The sequence below is a fragment of the Ochotona curzoniae genome, unplaced genomic scaffold (genome assembly GCF_017591425.1).
Source record: "Ochotona curzoniae isolate NIBS_2020 unplaced genomic scaffold, NIBS_Ocur_1.0 contig_4917, whole genome shotgun sequence".
In the NCBI taxonomy this organism is placed as follows: Eukaryota; Metazoa; Chordata; class Mammalia; order Lagomorpha; family Ochotonidae; genus Ochotona; species Ochotona curzoniae.
The window spans coordinates 347964-361743 of record NW_024466421.1 but is presented as its reverse complement, the minus strand read 5'-3'; the positions used below and the strand labels follow the sequence as shown (position 1 = coordinate 361743).

The 13780-nt window shown below is 61.9% G+C and overlaps 1 protein-coding gene across 1 annotated transcript in view; it reads left to right on the top strand.

Moving 5' to 3' along the window:
• Positions 1-366: 366 nt before the first annotated feature.
• The window catches only part of SLC45A4 (solute carrier family 45 member 4), a 49511-nt gene continuing 36097 nt past the window's right edge, over positions 367-13780 (top strand). Inside the window, exon 1 of the mRNA XM_040988569.1 lies at positions 367-421. The gene's annotated coding sequence lies outside the window, so the exon portion shown is untranslated. The remainder of the gene's footprint in view (positions 422-13780) is intronic.

Below are 13780 nucleotides of genomic sequence, written 5' to 3'. Positions count from 1 at the left end.
GGGCGCGGGGGCGGGGCCGGCGCGGGGGCGGGGCTCCGCGGGCGGGGCCGGGCGGCGGCAGCCAATGGGAGGGCGCGGGGCGGGCCCCGCCTCCGGCTCCGCCCCGCGGCCGCGGCGGCTGCTGCATAGTCATGAGGCGCAGGGGCCGGCGCTGCGTCAGCGGAAGCGGCGACGAGCGGCTGTTTCCGACCCGATAAAGCGGCGTTGTCCCCGCGCGCCGGCCGCAGCCTCGCCGCGCTCTGTCCGCGCCCGCGTCGCTGACTGACTGACTGACGGCGCGCCCGGCCGGCCGGCCGAGGGAGCAGCCCGCCGCCGCCCCCGCCCCTCCCCACGCCGCGCCGCCCGCGCCCCCCGCGCCCCCGGCCCCGGCCCCGGCCGCCCCACGGCTCCCCCTCGCCGGAGCCCCGGCCCGAGGAGACAGGTGAGCGGCCGCGCCCGGCCCCGCCGCCGCCCCGCGGACCCCGCACCTGGGCTGTGCCGGCCCGGGCACCTGCTGCTCCCCGCCCCCACCCGCGCGCCGGCCGCCCTCCGGTGCCCGGGGCTGCACCTGCCCCCGCCCGGCCCCAGCCCGCAGCTCCGCGGGCCGCGCACCGGCTCCGGACTCGGCCCCCGGCGCGCCGCCCCTGCAGGGGAGCAGCCGCAGGCCGTCCCGGCCCCCCGGCTCTAACTTGGCGGACTGGAGCCTGGACCGCCCCGACCCTGCACACTTCCCGCGTCCGCGGGCGCCCCGGCCGCACACCTCGGGGCCTGCCTTAGCGCCCGGGCCTCCCTGCTGGGGCTCTGCAGAGCCCTGTCTCCTGAGGCCCACCTTGCCCCTGCTGCAGAGCCCGGGCTGCGGAGGAGCCCCCACTCCCTAACGCCGCCCTCCAGTGCACGCGCGCCTCTCCGATTAACCCGTTCTTCTGCAAGGGGGTGGGTTCTGCCCCTCGGGCCTGAGTCCTGTGCGGAGCTGCGTTCAGACGGGACAGCCCCCAGGAGGGCCTGAGGTGTCCAGAAGGAGGGGGCAGGCAGGAGCGGGCTTCGGTGTGTCTCTGCCGGGGAGGCTGCGGATGGAGTGTGGCTGTAGGTTCCTGGCCGGGGCCTCCCTGGTCCCGCAGCCCTGGGACTGGGGCCCCAGGGAGGCTGGTTGGTGAGCTGGCTGGGGTGGGAGTAGATGCCTTGGAGGGCGCTGGTCGCCGACTGGCCTGGCCTTATGCTCCAGGTAGGGTGCAGTGGCAATCTGGGTAGGCTTGGGTAAGTGGGTGACTGTGAGAGCCCAGAGCACCCCCGCACACCGCCCCGACAAGTGCAAATACTCCCCCTGCCCTCCTGGGTCTGCAGCCTGGGAGTGAAGGAGTGTGCAGTTGGACCCAATGCTGCGGAGAGGTTGCTGTGATGGAGGGGTGGGGGGCCCTGGGGCAAGTGCCTGGGGGCCCTGGGTCAAACCCAGAATCTGGGACATCAGTCTCCTGCAAGATAGATCTTGTGCCTGCTGGGGCTGTAGAGGCAGGGATTGGAGTGTTTGAAGCGCCTGGGTTCGTTCCTGTGGGCCAGGTGACCTTGGTGGTGGCGGCGGCGGCGCTGGCACCTGGCTGGCGCCCAGGGCCCAGGGGGGGCTCTCCACTTCCTGTGCGGGAACCCTGTGTGCCGCAGCTTTGGCCCTTGCCGCATCGCAGAAGCGGATCGTGGTCTGCACTGTGCCTCTCCAACTTTGCTTATTGGCGGGCCGGGGCCGTGGGGGAGGGGCGGCTGCGGCAGTGGCTGCTGGGCCAGCGAGAGCAGCCCGGGCAGGGCCAGGTCATTTGGCGCCCAGCTGGTTTGGATCCCTGTTGCTAGGGGAGGTGGGCAGGGCGTGGACGGACAGCACTGAGGGCCGACTGCCACACCTTTCTGTGCAATGCCTCTTCCCAGGCCCAGGATGGTGAGTGTGTGTTGGGAAGCGGGGAGGGGGAAGGCTTGCGACTGACTGCTTGAAGGCCCACCGCGGTAGGTGGCAGACAGTCCACACTGCCCATGCCCTCCTCACGAACACCCCTGGCACGGCCATGTCTGTAATTTGTGGAGCTGGAATGTGCTGGAAGCCCGCTTTCTGCCAAGGATGGGCGCGGGCATGGCTGCGGGCTCGCCTGCTGTGGTTCTTCAGGTTTGTCTCTGGAACCTTTGTGGTGACCCCGTGGTTGTGGCAGGGGGAGACCCCAGGCCGGGAAGCACTGAGGGCGAGGGGTTGGGTACAGAGCCCCCCAGTGGGTGATAGGCGTGGTCAGAGCCCCTGGGGGGTACAGGAGTCTGGTTTGCAGCCCAGCCAGGGCTGTGGCTCCTCCCCCACTCACTGGCTAGACAAGGTCCCCTTGTTTAGATTAGCTTAATTACCCCACCAAATATCAATGAACAAGGATCTTTTTAAGCGTGCAACTTTCAAAATGTGCTTCCAGTGGCTTTTTTTTTTTTTTTTCTTTTTTGGTATCAGATGCTAGATCTTGGAGAAGCTGGGTGTCTCCAAGGAACCTCTCCTGGGAGGGCTGGGGCTGGGCTGCGCTTGGCTACCCAGTGGTCACTGCCCCTTGCCATGCGGGCCTGGCTGATAGAGAAGCCAGCCAGCCAGGAAGTAGTTCATGAAGCTGCTGCCTCGGCAGGTGCCTGAGAGAGAGGAGGCGTTTTAAGATGAAGACAGCCACCGACTGCACAGGGCAGTAGCTGCCCACTGGCTGCTGTTTCTGTAGCCTTTCGAGAGTTTTCTCTGTAAATTCGGGTTGCCAGGTGGCCGTGTGCTCGTGGTGGCCGGGCTGGCGCTGCACTCACCTTAGGGGTGTAGGGTTCACTTGTTAGTTAAGCACATTGCTGGGTCTCTGGACCCCTCGTGTTGGAGAGGGAAGCCCTAAGCTCTTTAGTGTAGTTCTGGGGTGTCGGGTGAAAAAGCGGTTCTACACCATGCTGCCTGGGGTGTGAGAGATCTGAGGGCCTCGACCCACTTCCTCCCTCTCCTTGTCCACCTCGGCTTCCACCTGTACTTGGCCTCAAGCCAGGGAGGCCGAGTTCAGACCTGGGTCTGAGTGTTGAAGGGTTTTGCTGACCACCCCGAGCCCCCACCCAGGCACGTCAGGTCCCCCGGCGTCCGTCGGTCAGCTGCTGTCAGCTCCCTCAGGAGGCCTGGAGCCCACATGGGTCCGTCAGCAAACGGACTTTTCCTGTGTCACAGAGAGGAAAGTCTCCAGGGAAAAGCATGCGGCTATAGGTGGATGAGCGCGAGGGGTGGAGCCCGCTGGTTGCCCGCTGCGTTCATGTGTACAAGCCAGGTTGCACAATTGTAAGTGGTCATGTGCAGACTGTAAGGCTAGAAAACAATAACAAGCCTGCTGCCAATATGTAGTCATCACTTTAAGGAAAGGTATTTACGCGGACAAGTATGATTTTTGGTTTGTCATAGGAAGAGGATATTTTTTCCCCTTTCCTTTTTTTTTTCTTGGCGGGTGGTGCTGGGAATGAAATTGTTTCTCAAGAATGCATTAGGGGTCAGCATGTGGTGTGGCCCAGCAGCCCTGTACTGGAGTATCTGGGTTTGAGTCCAGCTTCTGGCTCCTGGCTTCTGCTTGCCGCTAGTGCAGACCCGGGGCAACAGGAAATCAAGAGCTGGGGCTCCAGCCTGCTGTGTTAGACCCACCCGAGGACTGGGGCTCGCCTGGCGTGGAGTCCACCAGTGCACACTGCTTGCTGTAGCTGTGTCTCGGAGAAGGAAATAAGATACGTGTGTGTGTGTGTGTGTGAAGGTGTTGGGCATGAGAGGGCGTGTTGGCTGAGGGTTGGCAGAAGGCAGCCCTGTCCCCACAGTGCTGGCTTAGATAGGAATGTCGTATGGTTTAGTGTGGGGACCCTCAGCCTTTTTTTTTTTTTTTTGCTTGCCTGTTCTGTAGAATAAATCTGAAAGCATGTTTTCCCAAGGTAACATCTATGCTTTTTCATACTAATTTTCTGTAGCGGTAAAGGATTCAGTTAGTGTGTGGAAAGAAACAGCAACCAGCCGATGCCGCACCCAGGGGCGGTGAGACCACCTGACTGTGGAACCCACGCCTTCTCAGTGCTCTGTGCACCCTGCTTCCCCTCAAGGCTTTGTCTGATGTGATTCGCAGTTAAGACTTGGTGATCTAGGCAGTGTTAACTCAAGTGCGGCCGAACTTCCTCTCATTGGCGTTGGTGCAGCATCCATCGCTAAAGCGTGCCTGTGTCTTAGAGGTGCGTAAGTCACCCCCAGATGCACTGGAACTGGGTGTGTCCTCTCACACAACTGGACAGGCTCCATTTAAAGTGCCCTGCCACCCCTGCGCTGCCAGAGCCTTCCAGAGCGGTCCAGGAGCAAGCCTCAGCCCATCTCTTGCAGGTCAGGGAGGGAGAGTGAAGGCAGTCCCAGGTGTGCACAGGGTGACCCCGTGGGATGTCCCCCACCCCTGAGGCACATGTGGATGCCTGTGTCGTGCCCAAGGCCTGCTCCTGCGTGGTCTGCGTCCCCGTCCACACGTGTGGCAGGGCCAGCTGGGGCGTGAGAAGAGCCAGGAGACATCCACCTCTGGGGAAGTCCCCGGCCCCCTTGTGTTTTGACTGGGTTGGGTTAAAGTGTAAGCCTGAGCACTTGGGCCTTGAGTTAAACTTTAATTGGTCCGGAAAGCTGTGTCTGAAATGTTACAGGAGTAACAGGAAGGGCTGGTGTCCCAGGTCCCTCCCTTCCCCATCAGTAGACCCGGCCTCTGTGTTCCCTGCAGGGCCAGAGATGGGGGCAGAGGGAAAGGTGGGCGTGTCCTAGACCCTGGAGGAGGGCGCATAAAAGTGTCAACAATGGCTATTTTTAGCCTAAAGGTCAATTGGAATTTGGTAATTAATATCAACTTAAGCAGATGATTGGGCCTCTGTTACGTTCCCTGGGCTGCTGGCTTGCTGACCAGGAGAGGCCCAGGAGCTGGGGTGGGGCTTGCCCAGCTCCCAAGGCTTTGGTCAAGGGTCAGTTGCAGACCTCCACCTCCCTTGTGCCACCGCCAGGGAGTCAGGGAGGAGGCGTGCCCTGGGTTGGCCCACCACCACGATGTGCACCCCACAGGACAGCAGTTGGTGACTGGGCACCCTGCCTTCCATGCTCGCCTGGCGCTCGGCCTCAGGTCCCGAGGTTGGTGCTGCAGAACGGCAGCCTGGAGAGAGGGGGCTGGGGAGGACAGGTCCGTGGCATCCTGGCCTGGGCTCCGACTCTGGGGCGGGTGGCCCTGAGTGCTTTTCGCCAACCCTGTCTGAAAACCATACGTGCTAAACACTGGTTTGGAGGTGCTTCACCCAAGCCCTGCATGGCCACTTCTGCTGGGCAGGGCCTGGTGCAGGGGTGTGTGGAGGGGCTCTGCAGGTGTCTCCCGCAGTGCTGACTGGCCCTGGTTTGGGGACAACTTGGTAACCATAGCCTCAGCTTGTGTGGGGACCTGAGGGCCACACGGCATCTTAAGTCTCTAGAGAGAGGCAGAAAGTGCCGATGCCTGCGTCCCTGCCTGCATGGTGTTGTGTGTGGACGGGCCCCACGCCGTGCCATCCCCAAGGTCCAGCGGCTTCCAGCTCTCCTACAGCCTTGGCTATAGCTGGGCTACCTCCTGTGAGTCCCATTGTTTATTTATTTTAGAGATTTTCTTGTTTATTTGGGAGAGGGGCAAATAGCAGGTTCACGTCTCCAGTGGCCCCAGTGACCAGGTTGAAGCCAGGAACCCAGAACTCCACCCACGTCTCACATGTGGGTGCAGGGGCCCAAACACTGGGCCACCCTCACTTGCCTTCCCTGGGTGCTGTCGCAGGGAGCTGGATGGGATACGAATGAGTGCTCCAATGGGCTGCTGACGTCACAGGCAGCATGTCCTACCCTGGCCAGCTGGACACTCTGCTCAGTGTCCGTTGTTGGCGCTTGCCATCGTCAGGCCTTCCTAGTGTGTTCCGTTGCGCTGCCCTCAGGCCCGGGGTGCCAAGGAGAGCTCCTGAGCCTGGGATCGGTGGGTGCCGGAGTTCCACGGGCTGTCCCTAAAGCTTTCCGACTTGCGCGAAGGTCGGGAAGCTGGTGCGGCTCTGCTATGCATCCGCAGCTCCTTGGAACTGCGTTTTCTCCTTCAACAGTTTACTGATTTTGAGCTTTTGTTTATTTATTTGAGAGTAAGAGGCTGCCAGAAAGAAGTCCCCAGCACTGGGACCCTTCCCAGATGCCCGCCCTCCGCTGCTGGGACTGGGCCGGCCTGGGCCGGGCTAAGACTCTGGCAGTTCACCACCCAGTCCCTGCATCCCCATGCCTGAGCTGGCGGCTGGCAGGAGGCGGGAGCGGAAATGGGACCTGGCGCGGATGTGGGTGCCCCCTGCCCTGAGATGGAGCTCCCCTCGTGACCGGTGTGAGCCCGGGGTAGCCCCCTCCCGTGGACGTGAGAGTGGCAGGGTGCGGTCATCTGTAGCGCTGAGAACCTTGAACAAGCGGCCCAGGCAGTGGCCATCCACCGTCATGCAGAGCGTCGTGAGCAGGGAGCCAGCTCTGTGGTCGTGTCCACTCCCCGCCCCGTGACCCGGCCCCGGGGGTTATCGGCGTCCATGGTGCTCCGTGGCGGGCGCTGGGCGTGATAAGGGCCCACGGGCAGCGCCGGTTTGTGCTAGGCCCCGGCAGATAGGGTTCTGAATCAGTTTGTGGGTCCGAGGACGGCCTAGGGCTCTGCCTGGCTGATAGTGTGGGCAAGAGTCGCACACTTTGGGGTTCCCCGTGGTAGGGGAGAGGCAGCTGTGGTATCCTCTGTGTGGCAGGCCCAGGGGGTCGTGGGGACCTGGAGCTGGAGCTTCTGTCGGGGGTCCCGTCGAGGCCAGACTTGGGAGGTGAGCCTCAAGAGTGCTGACAATTCCAGCAGCTTGCAGCCCCCACCACTTACCCTGTGGGCATGGGTGCCCATGTTGCTGAGTGACAAGGTCACTGGGCCACTTGTCGGAGCCTGCCTCAGTGGGGAGAGTCAAGGGGGAGCCGGGCCCATCTGTGGCCCCTTGCCCTGCAGAGTTAAGGCTGCACAAACCCTCGAGAGTCCCTGAGGCCAGGCGTGGCACTGACATGAGGGTGGACCTGGCTCAGCAGAAGGTGACTCGGGAGCTGCCATGCCTCGGCGTCCCCCATGCTGCCCAGCTCTCCTCACCTGGGCCTGGGCAGCACTGCCCCTGGTCCACCAGGCTGGACAGGGTGTGGGCTTATCTCAGAGTCTGGCTCGCCCAGGCCAGTGCCCCACATCGAGGGCCAGGCAGTGCGCGGCGAGGGTGCCTGGCATGGGAAGCTAGGAGGAGCATGAACTCTCAGGGATTTTGACTTTGGTTCTGTTTGGAAGCCACAGCCTTGTTAAAAACAATTTTTTTAAAGATTTATTTATTTTTATTGCAAAGTCAGATATACAGAGAAGAGGAGAGACAGGAAGATCGTCTACCTGTTGATTCACTCCCCAGGCAGCCGCAATGGCTGGAGCTAAGCCATCCAAAGCCAGGAGCCAGGAGCCTCTTCCAGGTTTCCCACGTGGGCACAGGGCTTTGGGCTGTCCTTGTCTGCTTCCCCAGGCCACAAGCAGGGAGCCGGATGGGAAGTGGAGCAGCTGGTATTAGAACCGGTGCCTGTATGGGACCCTGATGCTTTCAAGACAAGGACTTTAGCTGCTAGGCTGCTGTGCCGGGCCCAACAAAAATTGTTTTTAAAGTTCTTTTATTTGAAAGATAGGGGTCTGCCTTAACCCACTGGGCCAGGGGGAGGCAGTCTCTCAGAGCTCATTGTGCCGTGCTGTGTGCCCACGTCTGATGCCACATGTGGGGGAGCGTTGTGCTTGGTGGCATGTCAGTGCGTGTGCTACCATAATGTGGCCTGATGGTTTCACTCCCGCTCTGATAGTACGGCTACCGAGAGCATTGAGGCCGGTCCTCCATAACTGGGTGTTGGTTCTACATGACTTACTGCTGGAACTTGTGTGTGTGCACACGTGTCATGGCATGATGTCAGTGTGCCAGCAGATCCGGGGCGGTCAGCATACGGACTGAGGGGAGGCAGTGGAAGAGCCGCGGGGCAGGGCCGGGTGGGGCCTGGCAGCAGCAGGAGCGTCCACCCCAGGCCTGCAGGATGCTGGGGAGGGGGGGAACTGGGGAGCCTTGGCCTTGAGGCGGCCTCGGGGCAGAGGCTGGGTCTGGTGTCCACGGCCAGCGGCCAGCGTGCTCACCGGGCTCCTGGGGCCCCTCCCCCAGCGGAGGGGGCAGGGTAGCTTTCTGAACCCAGGGAAGGCAGTGAGGCCGGGCCCTCGCTGACAGTAACGTGCGCGTTAGGTTAGCGTTTTATCTGGCTGTGGCTTGTGTTTTGGTTATGAAATGTGAAACCAGTGTTTTGCTGACTCTTTGTGTGTGTGTGTGTGTGTTTTTTTTTCCCTTCTCTAGCCCTGTCTGCTCGGCTGGGTCTGTCCTGGGTTACTTCTCAAAACGTATGAGCTAATGCCACACACGGGAGGTTCAAAACAAGCTTATTACCACCCCATTGAGCCAAGAAAACACCACTTACCCGACCTGCTGCCCGCCTGGCTCGCTCTCCTGGACCCGCAGGGAGGGCAGGGCTTGTGCGTGGTCTGTGTCGGCTCTGTGCAGAGGTGGTGCCAGCCACCTCTAACCCACCCCCAGGTGTGTGCTGAGTCTGTCCCCCATCACTAGGAGGTATTCCATTCTGTTTTCTTGACCTGACCCTGAATTGCTCAGGCAAGTTCTCAAGGCAGCAGGAAAGGAGAGACTTCCCCATGCCCGTGAGCCACGGCTGTGCAGGAAGCCCTCTCACCATGTTTCTCTGGCTCGTGGTGGTCTTGGGTGCCCCAAGGTCGAGGGGTCCTTTGCACCCTGTCTCAGGCTTGCAGGTGTGGTGTGTAGCGGCATCTGGGTCTAATGTTCATTCACCCACCCAGGAGGAGCCCCCGGCCGTTTCTGATTCTCCCATCTGGGTCTGCCTCCCGAGGCCCTGCACTCACCTGCACGGGCTGAAAGCAGGAGGCCGCCAGCGGGGCAGGCCTTACCCGAGGCCTCTCGAGATTGCCCTGTGGGCAAGTGCCAGGGAACTAAAATTAGCAGAGTCAAGGTTGTCCAGAGCGTTGAGCAATGTCACGCCGAAAAATGTGTCAGAGGAAAGACTTGGCAGGGCCCCGGGTCAGTGCTGACCCTGACCCTGCACACAGCCGCCGCCGTGGGAGGCCGGGCCCCGGGCCATGCTTCTCTCGGGGGGTCGTTCTTTGGTTCTGCAGTCCTTGGAGAGGACCCTGCCTGGGCCAGCCCTCCGCCCGCCCTGCTCTGGTGGCCGCTCCTTGCCCTGAGATTCCCAAGACAGGCCAGCCCTCATCCACAGGGAGGGCTTTGCCGCAGAGAAAACACGGGTTTCCCGTGGCGTCCTGACCCATACCCCCGTGTGGCTGCATGGCTTGTCAGCGCTGCAGTCCCCGTAGTGCACCTTCCTGCTTTCTGTTTCAGGGCCCGAGCAGGAGGCCACACTGGCTCTGACCCCACGGAGCTGAGGATGCCCCTTGCGCTCAGGTCCCTCGGCTGGACCCACTCGGCATTCTTGGGGTGTGAACAAGAACATGCGTCTTAGTAGGGAGAGCCCTGTCAGCTGCTCTCCTGGCTGCAGTCTGGGGGGACACGCTCGAGGCTCCCTCTAAGTGGCCATCATTACGCAGGGAGGAGTGTTGCCCGCCCTCTCCGTCTCACCCCTGCCATCCCCAAGAGCTGCCCTCACAGCCTTGCACTCTCTTGCTGGGTCACTCTGCCTGCCAGGCGTCCACTGAGTCCCTGGCTAGGCCCGTCCTTACTGGCCTGAGGATTCTCGCAGGGCCCTGTTGTCACGGCAGTGAGGAGCTGGGGCAGCCTCCCCCAGTACCCGGATGGCGTCCAGTTTGGGCTGCAGGCTACAGCTGAGGGAAACGGGCAGTGCTGTGGCCTGTCACACAGGCCTGGGTGTGGGGAAGCAGGCCTGCCTGCAGTGGCTGCCCGGGCAATTTGTAGGAAGGGCGTCCCCAGGGCACCGCAGGCTGGGTCCTCATGGCCAGCTAGTCACTGCTGGCAAGTCTGGCGCCTGTATGGAGGCTGGCCACAACCTGGAGTGTCTTCAGAGCCATGTGCCTCTCCTCGTCTGTGGTCTCTGAGTTCCTTGCACCTGTCCATGTGTGTCAGGCTCTGTTGAAGTGCTGCGTGACCCCGGGCTCGCTGCTGACTCTGCTGCTTCTGGCTTCCCATCCCACACTCAACCCTGTTCTCCCACCACCCGCAATCCAGTCATGTTGGCCAACATGTGCTTTGTGGCTTAGGGGTTGTGTGTGTGGTCCACGTCCTCTGTTCCGGGATGGGGAAGGGGCAGGTGCTGGCTCGAGCCGGCTCAGCTCACCGTTTCCCTGTGTGTGTCCCCTGCCAGAGGCCCAAGTCTGTGTACACGGTTGGAGTTTTCCTGCCTGTAGAATGGCGTGTGTGACAGGAGCTCATGTTGCCCTGTTACAAGGCCCAGCATCAGCTACAAGGAGCCTGGGGCGGGACAGCACGTAGTACCCATAGAAGGCCTGGGACACTGGAGTCCAAGGACTCCCAGGTCCTCGGGAGGCGCTGGCTGCTGCTTGTTGGTGCTGGCTGCCGTCTTGGCTTTAGGAGGCTCAGCCAAGCCTTCCCAACTGTGGGAAGCTATGGCTGCCTGGAGCAGTAAGAAACAGGCCCTGCGTGGCCCACCCAGGGCAGGCCTTGGCTGGAGAGGCCAGCAGGCAGGGGTGGATGGCCTGGAAGGGTGGGACCACCTACCCGTGGGCCTCGTTCCGGCCTGCGGCAGACAGGCAGCCTGTGGGAAGGGTCAGGGGTGGTCCCGTCGGAGGAGCTGGCTGTGAGGAGCTGGAGCAACTTCTTTGGGGGCACACCTTGGAGTCTTTGTGCTAGTCATCCCCCTTTCCTGGGATTTGTCAGAAGTTGCCAGCAGTTTGCCAGGCACTTGTCCCAGCAGGGAGCGTGCTGCGCCCTTGGCCCTAGGAGAGGGTGGTGTGGTGAATGGAGGTGGGTGAAGCTTGGCTCCTGTCGGGAGACTCCTGGGCCGTGGTCCATGTGCCAGCTCACCAGCAGGACCCCCAGCGTCCTATGCAGGCTGCTGTCTCCTCCCTGGGTGCCTGCACCTGGTGCCCGCCCTCTCAGACCCTCAGGGTGCTGAGTCACAGGCTGTGTGCGCCGGCGCGTGGCTTCTGCCTATTAAATTGGGTTTTGGGAGGGGAGGGGAGGGGTGCTGAGTTTATAGCTTTGTGTTATGGGCTTCCTGCAGGCCTTGTCCTGCATGGTGCAGGTGTGTGTGTGTGTACGCAACTAGGAGCTGAGAGGCCTGCAAGGAAGTGGGGAAGCCCTGTTCACACCCCAGGGCCTGCAGAAGGTCGCTACCCTGCCCGAGGTCTCAGGTTCCGGCTCTGGGCCTGTCTTCGGTGTTGGTACCCGTATCCGATGACGGAAACACTCAGGAGGGCGGGGTAGAGACAGCCCCAGGTGGGCTGTGGGCCATTAGGCTAATTGGGAGGCACGGTGGACGGTGGATCGGTGCAGAGCAGCCACTGCTGGCTCCTGTGCTCCGTGGGAAGGGTGGGTACTGGTGAGAGCCAGGGCTGGCGCCTGGAGAGCAGCTCCCGCAGTCTCGCTTCCTAAATCTGGGGTTCCCCAGTGCCTCGAGGCAGGGCTGTGCAAACCTCGTGACTGGGTCAACCCCTCTGTCCCCGCCTGGGCTCTTGTGCGGTCCAGACATGTGGGGGCCTAAGCCACGTGAGGCCGTTGCCCCTAGGACACTGTTTTACACTTAAGTTTGCATTTATTTGAAAGACCTTCCATCTTCTGGTTCGCTCCCTAAATGGCCACAGCAGCCAGGTTAGGCCAGCCTGAAGCCAGGAGGCTGGGTGGCAGGAGCTGGATCCCAGTATGACACAGCACATGTCCCAGGTGGCAGCCTAACCTGCACGTTCCCCGATGTGTCTGTGGACATGTATGTGGCCTGCTGTGTTCAGAAGCCATCAGCTGTGGGGCCGTGCTCAGCCCTGCCACCCGAGACTGTAGTCTGAGGAAGTGAGGGTCCTGCGGCCCAGCAGGTTTTCCCAGTTAGGGCATTTGCATTTCCGGGTAGAGCTGCACTGTCCCTCCTGGCAGCTGCAGTGCAAACCCTGGACTCGCAGGGGGCACGAATGTGTGTGGCAGGGCATCTCTTCAAAATGTGTGGTCAGCGCCCACTGCCTGCGCCTCTCTCCATCCCCAGGGTCCAGCTGGGAAGGTGAGAGGCTGGGGGCACAAGCCCTGTCTTCTTCTGGGGACCCCAGGTAAGGGGAGGCAAAGTCAGGATTCCTGAGAGGGTCAGTGTCCAGTCTGACTTTGTGTCTGTCTGTGCTCATGAGGCGTTTAGGGAGGGTGGCCAGGAGGAAGCTGCCCACCTTAGCACTGAGACTGTAGGGCCTCTGGGGAGAATGGGACAGCCCACTGGGAGCAGCCAAGCTGGTACCTGCATGGCTGAGAGGTCAGCGTGGGACACAACTAGGCCACTGGGAGAGGAACTCGAGGGGACCCCAGGAAGGTGCTTGAGGCATGGCAGGCAGTGCCCATTGTCAGCTTGAGCTAGCATTGGCTGATCTTGCTATGAGTCTGTGGTACAGGGGAAGCAGCTCTGCCCACCTGGGCTGGCATTGGCTGGCCTTGCTGTGAGTGTGGTACAGGGGAAGCAGCTCTGCCCACCTGGTGGGTGTGGGACATACCCTGGGGAGTGGCAGCAGCACAGGAGCTGGGGCAGGCCCCAGGAGCTCCTGCCCTGGCCAGGGAAGCAACAGTGTCCACGGGCTGAGTAATTGGCTGCGGCGACCTCTGTGTCAGGGTCCCTGTGTCCTGTAGAAGGCCCGCGGAGGGTTGGCACTCATGTCCTGCTTGGGGAGGGGACAGCTTCCTGTTCCAAGCAGCAAATAAGGCAAGAAAGGAAGTTTTTGTGGGTGCCAGCTCCCAGTGGCTCTCCTGCAGCCCTGCGCAGTGTGGGAATCCAGGAGGCGTTCAGGCCCGTGTGAGGCACACACCTGCCTGGGCACCTGAGTGCCCTCATAAATGCCGGGTTGCCCTACTCGCTATGGCCAGTGGTTTGAGCACTTCTGGTGTGTGAGAAGGCCAGGCCACCAGCAGCCGTAAGGGACACTGACATGGTCATTCCCACAGGCTGAGACCCACTCACCACAGCCCCATGGGAGCCTTCTGTGCATCCTGGGCTCCCTGGGAGCGCCCTGCCATGCAAGTGGGTCCTGGAGTTTGTAGAGCAGCCAAGATGCCTCAGTGGTCACTGCTGGTGGACAGGGGAAACAAGCCTGTAGGTGGGTGGCCATCTGGCAGGCTCAGGAGGAGGGCAGCAGACCAGAAAGCGCTACACCCGGAGCCGTGTGGCTGACTTAGGGAGCTGGACTGTGGAGACATGGGAAGGGATGGTAAGAATGCAGTGCAGGGTGGAGGCCAAGAGCCACAGGGACGCAGCCATCCAGGGCACGGAGACTGCAGATCTAAGGGGAGGAGAGGGGAACTGAGCGGCCTCTAGACCAGGCAGGGCTGGGAGGGTGCAGTCACTGAAGATTCACTGCCAGGGAGCCTGGGGGCAGCAGGTGCCCAGGGATGGCCACAAGCACCCTGGACCTGCCCCTAAGCCCTGTCAGGGCACAGACAGCATCCCTGTGGGTCTGCGGGGCCTCCATTGGACCATGGAGGCCGCAGCAGCAGGAGGTGGTGGCCAGGCAGCTGGGATCAT